Source organism: Hylobates moloch, unplaced genomic scaffold (genome assembly GCF_009828535.3).
Source record: "Hylobates moloch isolate HMO894 unplaced genomic scaffold, HMol_V3 SCAFFOLD_17, whole genome shotgun sequence".
In the NCBI taxonomy this organism is placed as follows: Eukaryota; Metazoa; Chordata; class Mammalia; order Primates; family Hylobatidae; genus Hylobates; species Hylobates moloch.
Window position 1 is genome coordinate 23,598,241 of NW_026652292.1, and position 10,928 is coordinate 23,609,168.

Consider the following 10,928-nt stretch of genomic DNA (forward strand, 5'->3'; position numbering starts at 1 on the left):
ACACACACACACACACACACAAACACACACACAATGGTATTCATATATATAGTGTGTGTGCACATAAATATACACAATTTTATTTATATAATTATATATATTTTTTATCCATTCATCTGTTGTGGATGCACAGGTTTTGTATCTCAATTGTTAGGAATAATGCTACAATGAATATGGGGTGCAGATATCTCTTTGAGATACTAATTTTATTTCTTTTGGATGTATACCTAGAAGCGGGATTCTCGAATCATATAGTAGTTCCATTTTTAGAACTACTAAATTCTCATGCTAGTTTAACGTTTTGAGGAGCTTGCAAACTGTTTTCCATAATAGCTGTTCCAATTTATGGTCCCACCAACAGTGTATGAAGCTTCTCTTTCCTCCACATCCTTGCCAACACTTGTGAGCTCTTCTTGTTTATTACAGCCATCCTAACAGTTGTGAGGTAATATCTCATTGTAGTTTTGTTACGTTTTTCTGATAATGAGTAACATTGAGTACGTTTTTGTATACCTGTTGGTCACATGTATGTCTACTTAAGGAAAATGTCTCTTCAATTTTTTTGCCCATTTTTAATTGGGTTGTTTCAGTTTTGTCATTGTTTGTTTTTCTCTTGAGTTGCATGAGTTCCTTATATATTCTGAGTATTAACTCATAATCAGATTTATGGTTTGCAAATATTTTCCCCTATCCCATAGGCTATCATTTTATTTTGTTGGTTGTTTCTTTTGCTGTGCAGAAGATTTTTATCTGATATTGTCCCATTTTTTCTACTTTTGCTTTTGTTGCCTATGCTTTTGATGTGATATCCAAAAAATCACTGTCAAGAACAACATTAAGGAGCTTTTCTTTTCTACTTTTTATTTGGGGATTTTATGATTTTAGATCTTATATTTAAGTCTTTAATCCACTTTGAGTTGATTTTTGTATATGCAGTTGGACAAATGTCCAATTTTATTCTTTTGCATATGGACATCAGTTTTGCCAATATAATTTATTGAAGATACTATCCTTTCCCTTAAGTATATTCTTGTTGTCATTATCAAAGACTGGTTAACTCTATATGCATGAATTTAATTCTGTATTCTCAATTATGTTCCACATGGTTCTGTGTCTGTTTTTATGCTAGAACTGTACTGTTTTGATTACTACAACTTTGAAATATCATTCAGCATTAGGAAGTGTGGTGCTCCTACCTTTGTTCTTATTTCTCAAGATTTATTTGGCTATTTGAGTTTATTTTCATTCCATATATATTTTAGAATTTTTTTTATATTTCTGTAAACAATCTTTTTGGAATTTAATAGAGATTGCATTCAACCCATGAACATGACATCGTTCCATTTATTTGTGTCTTATTCAATTTTGAACCTTGTAGATTTCACCAAAATTGTTAGAACTAACATAGAAATGCAGTAAAGTAGCAGGATATAATATTAACTCAGAAATATTTTTTTTGGTTCTATACACTAACAAAAAAATCTGGAAAAGAAAAAAGTCAATTCTATATACAATAGCATAAAAATGGTAAAATATTTAGGAATAAACATAACGAAGGTGGTGAAAGATCTGTACACTGAAGACAGTGACACACTGGTAAAATAAATTGATGACACATTGGCTATTCTAATTCCATCTCAGTGCTTGCCTTCTGGAAAACTGAAATTTCATCATTTGAATCAGAAGAAAATCAGAAGGAAAATAATGATAGAAGGTTTGCAGGAATCAGTTTCCATTCAGCATTTCCTAGAACAGATGACAAAGGAGTGCAAAGCAGGGGAGATTATCAGGGGGCTAAACAACAAACAGGAAATATACCACCTTCAGTGCTTTTCTGGCTGGGGCATATGACATTTTGAGGCTTAAACTGATGCTTCGCTACTCAAGAACAATACAAACAATTGTAAATGAGAACCCAATGAGTAAGGATTTCAGAGATAACATTAGCTTAAATTCATTCGCAGCCACAAATAAAGACACAGAAAATAAATAATCTGAAATCTCAAGTAGGGTAGTAAAATCACCTTTATCTTTTTACTTTTTATTCTTTAGACCCAAATTGATTGATGGTTTTGCCAGTTTTAAATATATAACAATAATAATTTTTATTCATTTTAACATGCAACATAATGAATCTTAAAATATCATATTCATCATTTACCTTAGTCTAGAAGGCTTTCCTCAGTAAATAACACATCAGAACTTCAGGAGAAATCTTTTTTCAACCCACTTGCATCTCCTTTGTAGTTCTGAGAAGCTCTGAAATGCAACAGCCTCTACCCCAAAACAATAAGAATTATTTATGGAAAAAAGATTTGTTGCTCATGTATAAAACAACTGTCTAAAAATGGATGGGGGAAGCAAAACAGGCATTATTACATGATTATTCTAGGAAATACGAAAACCAAAAGAAAGAAATATAGTTCATATTGAGTTCTAGCAACTAGAAGTAATAGTAGTACTGATAAGATAGCAGTACTGATAAAAAAAAATGAGGTGAATTAAAAACATATGAAGAAATGTGGAAATAACTGAGCGGGGTTAATGTTCTCAAGATGTGAAATAGTGCTATACACAATGTGGTTACCATAGAATTTAGTTGATATATTGTGGCAGCAATTTAATAAATGGCTAGAATACAGAAGAAAACATTTTATAGAGTAGTAAGATATCCAGTAAAGTAAAAATAAAAACCGAATAACACAACAAAGGAGTAGGACTGGAAATATTTTAAAATATGAGATAAAGTCAGAAAAAGAGTCAAGTTTATCTTACTTCATAAAGTGATTTTTAAACATCACTACTAATATTTAAACCATAGAGGACGCATTTTAGGCTATGCTTTATGCTAAGTACCTTTATACACATTATTTCAATGGCCTTATAATTTAGTCACTATTTTTATTCCATTTTGTATGTAAGTTAACTATGGCAAAAAGACATTAAATCAATTAACCTTTAGTTATACGGCTTCTAAACTAAATGCAAAATTCCAACCTACACAGTAATTCTCCAGGAATAGTATTTATAGACATTGGGATTTAAATGAATAAAACAGGTATATTTACAGGAAAATATAGTATTACTTAATCTATGATAAGCTGTCTCATATGTATTAATCTACATGTATTATATGATTTACAAAAGTAAATAAAAGGACAAGCTTCAGGCTGGGAGAAAATTTGCATATCTCATATTTGGTAAATAACTTGTGTTGAAAATGTGAAAAAAACTCTCAAATTTGTCAATGCAAACACAAAAAAAACCATTAAAAATGTGAGCCAAAGTTTGAGCAGATACTTCACCAAAGAAGAAAGATGAAAGCAAGTCCATGAAAGGTACACAAAATTGTTAATGATTAGGGAGGTGTAACTTAAAACCACAAGTAATACAGTCGTACCTTATTATAATGCACTTTACTTTATCTTGCTTTGCAGATATTACATTTTTTCCAAATTGAAGATTTCTGACAGCGCTGTATTGAGCAAGTCTATTTGCATCATTTTTATGATAGCATGTGCTCACTTCGTGTTTTCTGTCTCACATTTTGGTAATTTTTATAATATTTCAACTGTTTTCATTATTGCTGTATTTGTTATGGTGATCTTTGATCAGTAGTCTTTGATGTTACTATTGTAATTATTTTGTGGTCCCATAATTACAGCCATATAAGACACCAAATGTAACCAACACAGAGCTCTGATGGAGTTGTACAAGGAAATTCATCTTCATTTCCTTTTTTTTTTTTGAGACAGAGTCTCGCTGTGTCACCTGGCCAGAGTGCAGTGGCACGATCTCGGCTCACTGCAACCTCCACTTCCCGAGTTCGAGCGATTGATTATTCTGCCTCAGACTCCCAAGTAGCTGAGATTACAGGCACCTGCCATCATACCTGGCTAATTTCTGTATTTTTAGTAGAGGCTGGGTTTCACCATGTTGGCCAGGCTGGTCTCAAACTCCTGACCTAAAATGATCCACCCACCTCGGACTCCCAAACTGCTGGGATTACAGGCGTGAGCCCAGCTGATTAATCTTATTTTCATGCCTGCTAACACAACGTCCATTGTGAAGCCCATGAATCAAGGAGTAATTTTGATTTTCAATTCTTATTATTTAATAAATACATTTTCCAAGGCTATGGCTACCAGAGAATAGTGATTCTCCTGATGGATCTGGGCCATGTCCTTTGAAATATTTTGGGAAAGGATTCAACATTCTTGACATCAGTAAGGATATTTGTGATTCATTGGACAAGGTCAAATTATCAACATTAACAGTAGTTTTGAAGAAGTTTGTTCCAATCCTCATGGATTCCTTTGAGGTATTCAAGACTTCCATGTAGAAAGGAGCTGCAGATGTGGTGAACATAGCAAGAGAATTATAATTAGAAGTGGAGCCTGAAGATAGGACCAAATTTCTGTCATCTCGTGATTAAATTTGACTGGATAAAGAGTTGCTTTTGATAGATAAGCCAAGAAAGTGTTTTTGAGATGAAGTTTGCTTCTGATGAAGATGCTGTGTCTCTCTGACCTTCAGCAACCACCACTCTGATCTTTCAGCAGCTGTCACACTGAGGAAAGACCCTCTACCAATGAAAAGATGACAATTTGCTGAAGACTTAAATGATTGCTGGCATTTTCAAATAGTAAAGTATTTTTAATTAAGGCATGTGCATTGGTTGTTTTAGACATAATATTATTGCACATTTCATTAAATGCAATGCAATGTAAATGGCTTTTTTGTTTGTTTTTTTTATTTTATTTTATTTCATTATACTTTAAGTTCTAGGGTACATGTGCACAACGTGCAGGTTTGTTACATATGTATCCATGTGCCATGTTGGGGTGCTGCACCCATTAACTCGTCATTTGCATTAGGTATATCTCCTAATGCTATCCCTTCCCCCTCCCCGCCACCCCATGACAGGCCCTGTTGTGTGATGTTCCCTTTCCTGTGTCCAAGTGTTCTCATTGTTCAATTCCCACCTATGAGTGAGAACATGTGGTGTTTGGTTTTCTGTCCTTGCAATAGTTTGCTCAGAATGACGGTTTCCAACTTCATCCATGTCCCTACAAAGGACACAAACTCATCCTTTTCTATTGCTGCATAGAATTCCATGGTATATATGTGTCACATTTTCTTAATCCAGTCTATCATTGATGGACATTTGGGTTGGTTCCAAGTCTTTGCTATTGCTCAAGGATCTAGAACTAGAAATATCATTTGACCCAGCCATCCTATTACTGGGCATATACCCAAAGGATTATAAATCATGCTGCTGTAAAGACACATGCACACGTATGTAAACAGCTTTTTATGTGTACTGGGAAACCAAAAAAAAACTTATGTGCCTTGCTGTGTTGTCATTTTCATTTTATTGTGGTGGTTTGGAATCGAACCCTCAATATATACAAATAATGCCTGCAACTGTATTCTGACTTTATTTTTTCACCTTTATATTCTTGTGTAATATCCTTGATATTCCCATATAATATCAGTAATAACAATAATTATGCATATATCTGAAATAACTGTAATATTTGGGTTGTTTTTTTTTTTCAAAATGGTGTAATGTCACAACAATCACAGATACAGAAAACTCTGCCAAATTTTATTAATAAGGATTCTTTAAAAAGTTAATGGAAGTTACAAATAAGAAAAGTGGCTATCAATCTACTCATTTTTATGGCAGAAAATGGTCTCAAACTGTTGACATTTCAATATCTCAGATTCCAAGTGATTCTGGAAGCTCCAAACCAAAACACTGCATTATTTACATTCATAGTTTGCTTGCTTTTGAGGAAAATGACATCTGTGCAATTTTTTCATTCCAAAACACATTAATTTCTACATAGGCTGAATTTGGAGCTGGAAAATCTAATGCAGAATACTACTCCTATACTGTCAAGTCAAATGAAAAATACTAAAATTAAAAATATGAATTTTCTAGTAGACATAATCTACATGAATGAGGACAGATCAATGCTTTATACTATAAATATATGTCAATTTTATACTCAAATTCCTTAAAATATTATTTTAATTTTTAAATGATAGTTTAAAATATTATTATTTTATGGTTAGCATATTATTCTTTTTTGGTTGGCATGAAACTGTGTTATTTTTTTTTTTTTTTTTTTTGAGAGGGAGTCTTGCTCTGTCACCCAGGCCGAAGTGCAGTGGAGCAATCTTGGCTCACTGCAATCTCTGCCTCCTGGGTTCAAGCAATTCTCTTGCCTCAGTTTCCTGAGTAGCTGGGATTACAGGCACCCAACACCACGCCTGGCTAATTTTTATAGTTTTAGTAGAGATGGGGTTTTGCCATGTTGGCCAGGCTGGTCTCAAACTCCTAACCTCAGGTGATCCACCTGCCTCGGCCTCCCAAAGTGTTGGGATTACAGGCATGAGCCACTGTGCCTGGCCTCTGTGAGTTTTTGTTGTTGTTGTTGTTTTTGTTTTGTGACGGAGTCTCACTCTGTCACCAGGCTGGAGTGCTGTGTCCTGATCTTGGCTCACTGCAAGCTCCACCTCCCGGGCTCAAGTGATTCTCCTGCCTCAACCTCCAGAGTAGCTGGGACTACAGGCACCTGCCACCGCTCCCGGCTAATGTTTTGTATTTTTAATAGAAACGGGCTTTCACCGTATTAGCCAGGATGGTCTCAATCTCCTGACCTCGTGATCCACCCGCCTCGGCCTCCCAAAGTGCTGGGATTCCAGAGGTGAGCCACGGCACCCGGCCCTCTGTGAGTTTTAATGCATGCAGAGATTCACGTGTCCATCACCACGAACCCAGATACAGAAAAATTTCTTCACCCAAAATACTCATTCACGTTAACTCTTCATAGTCAAACTCTCCCTTCACTGCTGACCCCTGGCAACACTGATTGTTCTCCATTTCTATAGAGTTGTCGTTTCTGGAAATTCATAAAAATTGAATTATACCATATTCAACCTTTTGAGATTGCCTTCTTCAATTTAGCATTATGTAATCTGCTAAGTTACACAAAACTGTTAGTGATTAGGGAGGTGTAACTTAAAATCACAAGTCATACAAGCATACCTTACTTCAATGCACTTTGCTTTATTGTGCTTCGCAGATACTACATTTTTTACAGATTGAAGGTTTCTGACAGCCCTGCATTGGCCAAGTCTATCAGCACCATTTTCCCATAAACGTGTCCTCTTCCAAGTCATTGTCTGTGTCCATATTTCGTTTCTTTTTTGTTACTGAATAGTATTCCAATGAATGTATGTACTACAGTTGCTTATTTATTCTTTTTTCGAAAGACATTTATCTTATCTCCAGTTTGGAGGAGGAAATAATGTTTCTGTAAACATTCAAATACAGGTTTTTGTGTGACACAGTTTTGTTTTTGTCTCAGTGGAATTTCTGGTCACGTTGTAAGTACATGCTTGACTTTATAAAAACCTGATGAACTGATTTCCACGTTGGGTATACCGTTTTCTATTCTCACCAGAAAGTATGGCAAACAGTTGTGCTACATTCTTGTCAGCTTTTGGTAACATTTTGTATTACTAGGTTTGTTTTGTTTTGTTTTGTTTTAGCCATTCTAATAGGTATATATTAGTTATCATAAGTTATATCTCAGAGATATCACAAGTGGAAAAGACAGGTGGTGCATGCTCCTGTGAACAAGATAAAATATCCCTGAAGGGTCATATGTAATAGCTAATATTTTCATATGCTTATAAATGTTGATATTTTAAATGGTACCAATGAAAAACAAGTTATATATCTAAATGAAATATTTAAATTAGATATGCACTTTTAAATGAGTTTAGGGCATACTTTATTTTAATAATTGAAGCAAATATTTCAATTTTTTGGAAATTTACTTACATTATTTCTTTTTGTAAATCGAGCACTGATCATTCTCTGCATATTTTGAGTAAACAATTTTTAAGTCGTTTTTTCTCCAATGTTTTCCTCTCATTACCAAATCAGAGGAGAAATACAAAAAAAATTATCAAATACGTGTATGGATAAAATTCACATTTAGATTTCTTTTCATAAAATATCATATAATTAAATATATTTATTTAGATAATAATGAGACAGTTTTGGCAAAGTGCTTCAAAATGTAGAATTTTTTTGCATTAATTATTCTTTTCCTAATAAGAAGTATTTTTAGAGAAGGGATATAGAATAGTGTTTAACTATGTTAACAAGTGAGCTCTGCTATGTCATAAACATGTGACTATAAATGAATTATTTAACCTCTCAGTCTTAGGTTTTTCATCTCTGAAATGGAGATAATAATTGTATATGTCTCATAAAGTTTTATGAGAAGTGGATATGTGGTATAGAGCAATATGTGATAAAAAATAATTTATTGGTATTAAAATCCAGTTGTGTTATATGTTCATCAAATGTTTAAAATTGATGAATATATAAGAATGCCAGGAAGTGACCACATCAGTCCTGTATCCTATCAGTTTGCAGGCAGCTTGATTTTTCTTCAGCAATTATACTACTTAGTTTAAAATGCATAATAAAATTTGGAAACCATTGCTTTCCATGTTTGCTGTTTATCTTTGGTTATGAATTTAACACTTTCAAATGTTCCAGAGTAGAAGTCTTAAAGGAGAGGAAAAACAAAAGCATTAGCATCAGACATTCAGCTCTAAAATCTGCTTTCTGGAAACACTTGATGTTCTTTTCCGTAGTATTTAGGTTATGTTTGCCTAATAAATAAAACAACCAGTTACTTCAGTCAACAACCTAGTTATTAGGCAACCCAGAGGGGAAAAAATAACAAACTGTATTCATCCTTTCAAGATTTTGCTTTGCCATGATAGATAGGTATTATGAATTCAAGAGACATATTCAATCTTGAGAATTATTATTTTACATATTTAGAATAAATTGCTATTTAAAATAGTATTTGATATAAAAGGATAATTTTTGTGTTACTTTTAAAAGTAGTTTTGTATTTCATCCCAAGTTATGTTTTCATCAATTAATGACTTGTAGATTATTCCTATTTATAACATTGGCTTTACAATATCAGTGAATTCTTCTGGGGCTCAGTAAAACTAAAGATAAAGAGAGCATAGTCCTGGGGCTTTCAGTTAATTTCAAGGTCTTCTATTCACATCCTAAATAAAAGAACTTTGGAAATTTACTGAAATTCTCTAAGATCCTGTAAGAGAATTACAGAGATAGTGACTATCTCTTAGTAAGAATAAGGTGAGAATGGCTCTTCTTTATGTCTTCCTATGACTCTCTGCTTGCTTAAATAGTTTCTACTGCAATCAAGAAAGCTGTTAGATTATTATTTTTTGTATTGTGGATATTTTTTCCTTTCATTGCTGAAGTTGCCTAGTCAGAGCTCACAGGGAGAATCCGCTGCTTTCCTGTAATCACTACAATCTATCTCCATGGTTCTTTTCCTACTAATCAAGTAATTATCGTATTTTTTTCAGAGGCAGCATTTATTTTGTGCTTATTCTTAACTCCTTAGCCTTAAGAAATTTGTCTGAATTTTTGCTGTAAGTCAGGAGTGTTTTTTCCTGCCCCTGAACTAGGATTTTACTTGGGCTCCAATTCTTTCTAGCTTCTTCTACAGAAACCCTCTCTTGATGGAGAACTGTATCAGCTCCTTCATGGTTCTCTCAGGTAAATTGGAAGCCTTTCTGGAAACTATTCATTTTATAAATCAAATATGCACTGGCCTGGGCTTAATTAATCCTTCCTGAAAACTCAATCTTTAAAGCCAAATCCTGCTTTTCAGTATCTGAACTTGATTAAGCTGAGTGTATCTCAACACGGATCTGTGAGTTCTATTACCATGATTTGAGATCAGGAACATATAACATTGCTTTGTCTTCCAAATGCTGAGTGCAGGATTCTAGTCTCCTCTGGGGATGCCCTACCTTCTAGGATAGTTGCAATAAGGATAGCAGTAAAGGCAGATAGATGCCCCGGTCCCAGACTGGCTAATGCAGGTCACTGAGAGTAATAGCTTGCTGTATTTCCAACTCTTGGTTTGTTCCAGATAGTAATGCTGATGAGTAAGAAAATAAAACACAATATTTGTATGAAATTATGTGATTAGTTATCTACATTAACTTTTCCAGTGTTAATGGGAGAAACTGCAGGCCAGATGTAACCAGAAATGCTTTAGCACACAGGTTCATATTATTTATCCTTTTAAAACACTTATGAAAGAAGTCATTGTCTGTCACACATGTCCCACTATCTTTCTCCATAGACTTTCAACCAAGAAGGAGCTAGTTTGTCCATTCATGAATTTACGTTATTCTCGGGCTGAGAGATGAAATTCTTCTAGGCACTTTGTAAATCTGGTGCTTAACAGACACAAGTGAAGACTTCCCTGGGTTGAACAATAAATCCTCATTACAGAAACTATCGATTCTCACATGCTAAATTTAATTAAACATGATCTAATAATGGTTCACTAATCAAAAAAACACAGATTATTATGCATGAGAATTAATATAACCAATAAACAGGAAAGTGTTTGTGCTCAAAGTTGTCAAAGCCTTTTATTTTCAAAAATAGGGTATAAAATAACCATGGATAAACCAAGTAAATATGTAACAAATTTTGTTGACAACTTGAGAAAATAGAACCACTTACAATGACCAAGAGGAAGAAAAAAGTATATAACTCTGGATATGAAAAATTAACTCAGAAACAAACACTGATTAATGGATAAAGCACCAGATTAGTCACAAAGGAATAAAAATTATGTTAATTGACAATATATTTTAAAAGATTATCGACAATACACTTTGAAGAAAATAAAAAACTTTACATATGAAAGAATAGTCAGACGAAAACTGAACAATGAGAACACTTGGACATAGGAAGGGAAACATCACACACTGGGGCCTATTGTGGGGTGGGGGGAGGGGTGAGGGATAGCATTAGGAGATACACC